Source organism: Ostrea edulis, chromosome 1, assembly GCF_947568905.1.
Source record: "Ostrea edulis chromosome 1, xbOstEdul1.1, whole genome shotgun sequence".
In the NCBI taxonomy this organism is placed as follows: Eukaryota; Metazoa; Mollusca; class Bivalvia; order Ostreida; family Ostreidae; genus Ostrea; species Ostrea edulis.
Genome location: NC_079164.1, coordinates 69172408 through 69178985, shown reverse-complemented (window position 1 = coordinate 69178985; position 6578 = coordinate 69172408).

Here is a 6578-nt window from a genome sequence, read left to right as displayed (position 1 = left end):
TTGTTGAATGAGGAGACCGGCAAGACGTCCACAGGTCGAAAGCATGTGATTTAATATAGAGAAATGTACACAGGGTAAATAAACCTTCATTACTTTTGCAGTTCTAGGCTGCAATCATGCACATATTCGTCCATCTGTGATATGTACATGTAGCATAAAGCGACTTTCGTCCGACCAATGGACTTTCCTTCAACAGGCTAGGTTACTTGATATCATTGCATACAGTATGTGCTGCTTTGTGTTTGGGTGTAAGTGCTTGCCAAGGTCTCTTCATCTTGCACGATAAACAAATGACTTCAGTTGTTTTCACACTGTTCTCGTTGAAAGCAAACGATGCGGCAACCATCCCCTTTTTAAAACTGAGCATTGGTAAAATAAAAAAAATAAATAATGTTTCGTCTAACCATCCTTTTGAGTGCATTCAGCGGGGTCTTCCAGATCTGGCACGATCTCCGACGTTATTTGTTAACTGATACTTTCTGACAATTCTACATATGGTTGAACTTGATTACCAATTTGTCTCGGTGACATACCTGCTTCTACAAAATCTCATAATTTCTCTGTGCAAGAAGAGTAAACCTTATTTAATTAGTCAAACTGTACAAATTATTAGATAGAGACCTCTAAAGAGCACTGTACAAAACCTGCAATTCTGTTGAAAGCGAGTAAATTAGTCGCACGATGTAGTCGTGTATTTGTTGCCAGTGAAAAGTAATTCCAAGGTTTCTGCGCATGCGTGGGAATTTTTCCATAGTAATATGCGCTATGCCAATAGTACCCTGTCTCAGCTTACTGTGTTACATGCATATACATGTATTCTAACTTTAAAAAGAAAGAAAACAATATTTAAAACAAAACCACAAATCAATAGACTTTAATATTTGTATAATTTTTTTGTTCGTTTGACGAGGTCAGTGAATTTTCAATATACAATGTATATTCTAATAGTTTAGGCGATGAACCTAAGGTTTTATTATAATTATTTTCAAAACCTCTCTAGAAGACAGAATCACATTTATGAATGTCATATGTAGCTTGTTTGCATTTAAATAATTACGTCTGGGATTTCTGTCGCTCTTTGAAATGGCTTGTATTTTTTTCTAAAGGACTCGCTAGTTTATAGTCTGCAAGTGGAACCGGATGTGCTCTTCATTAAAAGTTGTTAATCTACGTTAAAGGGACTGATTCACGATTTTCCCTAAAATTTTGTTTTTCACTTTTAATGATCAAAAACTACTGTCTAATGTGTTTAAAAGATTTCACATAAAAATTAAGGTTATACATTATCACAGAAGCTCATTTTAGAGAGTTTATTATTTGTTTTGTAAACAAAGATTTGGGTATGTTATTGTTTACGAAATTTTCAAAAGAAATGGAAATTGATCCAAGTTTATTATATTTTTCACATTTCAAGCATTCTTTGGGTAAAATGTGTCACCTAAAAGTTAAAATTTGTGACTATGTAAAATTAAAATGTTTTATATTACAAAATTAATATTTCACTGATTTGTTTGTATACATTAAAAGACTCGAGTCTTTATTTACATAACACAGATTTAAGGCTAAGATATTGCTTTTATTCTTGCATTCAGAAGGTAAAAATTTTGGCTGTCAATATAAAATTAGTTATATTTTTAATGTTTTCCATCAAAAATGAAAAATATTTTTATCAAAAATCGTGAACCAGTCCCTTTAAACAGTTCAGGAGATATTGCCTTGATTAACATTTCGTAAAGGTAAATCAAAATACAAGGTCAAAACCTTTAGGTACTTAAAAAAAGAAAGATTTTGTCACCAGGAATGCGTACATGTACCATGAAACATGACTATTCATGGCCGTAGGAACCGGGAGGGGGTGGGGGGGGGCAATATTTTTCCAAATAAAAAAAAATTCATATAGTAAAATTCACATATAGTGTAACGTATAATTATTTTTAAGCAGAAAGTTCATTTAATTCAATGAGACTCAGAGTCAATCAGTGTGACTCAGACTGTCCTTTAGCTTAAAAAAAATTATGAAAAGCACTTAATGCCCTTACATATATTTCTTAGGGCATCATCCAAAAGGTCGTAATCATGAGTTAATGGTTCGGTTCTCGTTCCCAGCTCCGCATCTGGCGTCAAATCTAGATATGTAGTGACTGTTCCTTTGCCAAGTGCCCGGCACTAGTGTCGTTTAAAGTCCTTTACCGGTATTTGTTGACGACTCATACGAGTGAAAAAATCTTGCAAGGGACGACTGATCAAAAGGTATCTAATATGTGTGACCTTGACTAACTTTCAAGGAGGTTGACAAAACACGGATGCACGGAAATAGATAAAAATAGTACAAATCACGGATTCATTTTGCACGGATGATAACATTTTCCGTGCATTTTTTAAATATAGAATATGCTATTGATTTGTGACTTCGAACATACTCTGAATTTTTTTTAGGGGATATGTAGGTAGAATCTACCAGTCACGGACATTTTCCGTGCATTGTGACGTCATTCTAATTGTTATAAACATGCGAAATTTACACTAAATTACAGACGGAAGACTATATTTTTTGAATAATATTTTATTTTAATCGTTATTTCTTATAATTCTTCAATAAGAACAATTTACAGAATTTCCGTAACTTTGTTATCCGTGACTAAAAAAAATCGTCCGTAACTTTAAAATCGTCCGTGAATCCGTGACTTTAAAAAAAATCGTCCATGACTTTGCCGCTGTTCAAATAAGCATTGCAAATATAATGCATTCTCCAGAACAAAATATTACTGTTCACTTTATGAATTCAGATGTTCAGAATACAATGACAAGTCAGCAGACATAATACACTTTTTCTAATTCACGGAAAATTGTTATCCGTGCAAAATGAGTCCGTGATTTGTATTATTTATCAAATCACGGACAGACTTTTTTTTTCAGTCACGGATACCATAATTTACGGAATATATATGAAATAACGATACAATACTTGTAATATGAAAGAAATATAGTCTTCCGTCTGTAATAATAATGTTTATAATGTGATGAAGGAATCAGAGAAATATTACATACAAATCACGGACAGATTTTTCTTCCCAGTCACGGATAACAAAGTTTACGGATATTCTGTAAATTGAAGAATTTATATGAAATAATGATAAAATACTTGTATTACATGTAAATATATAATGTAATGGAAAAATCACGGAAATATTGCATACAATCACGGACAAATGTTTGTGACGAAACAATTATGATGACGTCACAATGCACTGACTATTTCCGTGACTGATAGATTCTAACTACATATTCCCTGGGGTGTACACAAAGTATATTCAAAGTCACAAATCAATTGATTTTATAATTTAAAAAATGCACGGAAAATTTTATCATCGTGCAAAATGAATCCGTGATTTGTACTATTTTTTTCGATTTCCGTGCATCCGTGCGTCCATGACTTGTCCGTGTTTTGTATATGGCGAACTTTCAAGGTCTAATAATTCATTAGATAGCTTGTTCTTAGAAACTTCGTCTTGATACAAAAATGTCTATGCCCAACTGCCCCAATCGGAACTCCTCGAATGTCTCGCACACTCGACATCTATGTTAAGTGCGCGAGACATTCGAGGAGTTCCGATTGCCAACTGCCCTAATACCAGTTCAGGTCACAAACTACCAGGATATGGAGGAAAATTCGCCTTCAGAAGCCCATGTGTTAATTTTCAGATTTTATTACCATGGCAACTAATTTTCAAAAATAATGTATATGGTTCTTGAAAGCACACATGTGAACGATTTTAAAGGTCCATCATGACATCTGATGCTAGCCTGGAAATGGGTCGAGATACACTCAGGCACCTGCCATCCTGGAAGTAAAAAAGCAACAAAAATGAGGAAAATATACCCATTTTCAACCCCTCCTAATTCAAAAAAAAAAAATTTCCCCAGTATAATGACAGATATCAACTTTCAGCAAAATTCCTAACCTTTCCAACAAGGCCAAATTTGCAATAGGGTCCTTGATTCCTTTTCGAGATATTTTACATCAAAGATGCAGCATGCTCTTTTCAACTTACCGTTTAAAGTGAAAGTAGAATTGCCCGCCTAGAAGTCAAACTCTCATACATCTCACAGTCACAGTTTCGAATCCCATAAAAAGGCACTGGATCAATGTAGAATGGTCACCTCCCTATATTAATACAGATATCAATAACAATGAAACTATTTAAATTCTATAAAATACTCTTTTAACATATTTACATTTTAACCTGGTCACTTTAGCTTCGTATTGGCAATTCGCCAGGTATATTGAGACTTCAGCGTTTGTATATATATATATATATATATATATATATATATATATATATATATATATTAAAAAAAATTTGTAAAGCTAATATGATGAATTGTTGACTTTTTTTATCATCACAGTTTTTATAGTAAAGGTAAACCCGACAATGTGTGAAGTACTATTTATCAGTGACGTAACACCCCAATGTGACGTAGGTCATGACGTGTAACAACTTTTTCAAAGCTTGTAAAGTATCAGGCTGTCAAGACCTGTTTCATTCTTGGTCCAAGAGTAGACACTATCGTATCAGTGTAAGATCAACCTTCCACACAGTTTTAACTTTTGATTATATTTCACAATGTATGCCCAGACGGACGAAAGAAAGGCGTTTTTCGAAAAAGTGCACGAAGAAGCAAGGAATGCAGGAAAAAAGGGATGGGGAGCACTAAGTTTTCTTGTTAGACTCAAAGGGCAAATTTTTAAGAAATATCCTCTTCCAACAAGCATACCTAATATTCCAACTTCGAATATTCGAAAAGATGCTGTTTCCTCAGAGCTTTATCCAAATGATGTTCCTTCTGAGCTTATCCCGATTCAGATATATGGTGATGGGAATTGTTTATTCAGAACTCTCTCTTTTTTGTGTTTGGACATGAGGACAATTTTAAGGAAATGAGGGTACGAATTGTTATTGAACTTGTTTCAAACCTGAAGCGCTACACGAATGAAAACACTTTAAAAAATTGTGACCATGTCCACAAACAAAAGTTCACTTCAATATGTCTTTGAAAGTTCCCTGTCAGAAGGGTGTTTAATTACTGGTGATTTGATTGCTTCGTTACAAAAGGAAACAATAAAAACAACCCAGAACGGTTACTAAATTCAAGCCTTTTACATATGTTCGTAGCTTCTAACGTTTTGCAGAAACCAATCATGTCGATTGTCCCCGAGGTGCAAAACCCTGGTGTAAACAGACAAGATCATAATCAGCTTATTGTTCCTCTTGACCGTGCTGATGTTTAAGAATATCAGGATGCTATCCACACCATGTGGACTCAAACAATTGCTACAAAAATAGATGGTTGGACACCTAATCATTTTGCTGCCTGTATTCACAAGCATGAGGAACCTCTTTCAAAGCGTTCGAGGTTATCCTTTGAGGATTCTGAACCTCATCGCTCATTTGAACCAAAACAATCACAAGATAGTCCTTCCCCACTCTTGGAGTCTAACACAAATGATGAGTCTATTGAAACAGGTAAATTGGGGGAAACTGCAAACAAAGAAACAGACAAACATGTTAAGGTTGCTTCCTTTTTTGATTTTTCTTCTTTTTCAGAAGATGATATCTCAGAAATACCAGTTCAAAAGGCCCAGGTTGTACATGAAAAATGGCATACACCAGAGATCGGTAGTACCCCAAATCAGCCACGGAATATTTTCTTTCCAGCAAAAAAGTTTGGTAAAAAGATGAGATCTTTCAATGCCTCCTGGTTTGATCGGTGGTCTTGGTTACATTATGTAGAAATCAAAGATGTATTCTGTTTTCCTTGCATAAAATCATTTCAGAAGAAGACTCTCAGTTGTCACAAGAAAGAAAAAGCTTTCATATCAAGTGGTTTTAAAAACTGGAAAAAAGCAACCACAAAATTCGCCGCACACGAGAAAAGTGATTGCCATAGAGAGGCAATGGAAAGGGAGTTTACGATAAAGGAGGAGGTTAAAGATGTTGGAGAATGTCTTTCAAAGACGCACGAAGTCGAGAAGAAGTCTAACAGAGAGAATTCGATTAAAATCACAAACATTTTGAAGTTTCTTGCTCGACAAGGAATTGCTCTTCGGGGTGACAAAGACGAGAAAAACTCGAACTTTAATAAACTTCTCATGTTAGAGGCTAAACGCGATCCCCAGCTTCAGGAATGGCTACAACGCAAGACAAATAAGTATGTTGCTCCAGATATACAAAATGAAATTTTGCAGGTGATGGGGTTGCAGGTTTTGCGACAAATTGTTGCTTTCATCAAATCGTCTGAATTCTTTTCAATAATGGCAGACGAAACACGAGATATTTCTAACGAAGAGCAACTTGTTTTATGCATTCGATGGGTTGATCAAAATTGTACCGCTCATGAAGATTTATTAGGGATGTACTGTCTTTCTGACATTGGGGCTAATTCAATAACCCTAGCAATTAAAGATGCCCTTTTGAGGTTCGATCTGCCTATCAACAAAGTACGAGGCCAGTGTTATGACATGACTGATTCTATGGCTGGTTCAAAGACAGGTGTTGCAACACAAATTCATGCACTTG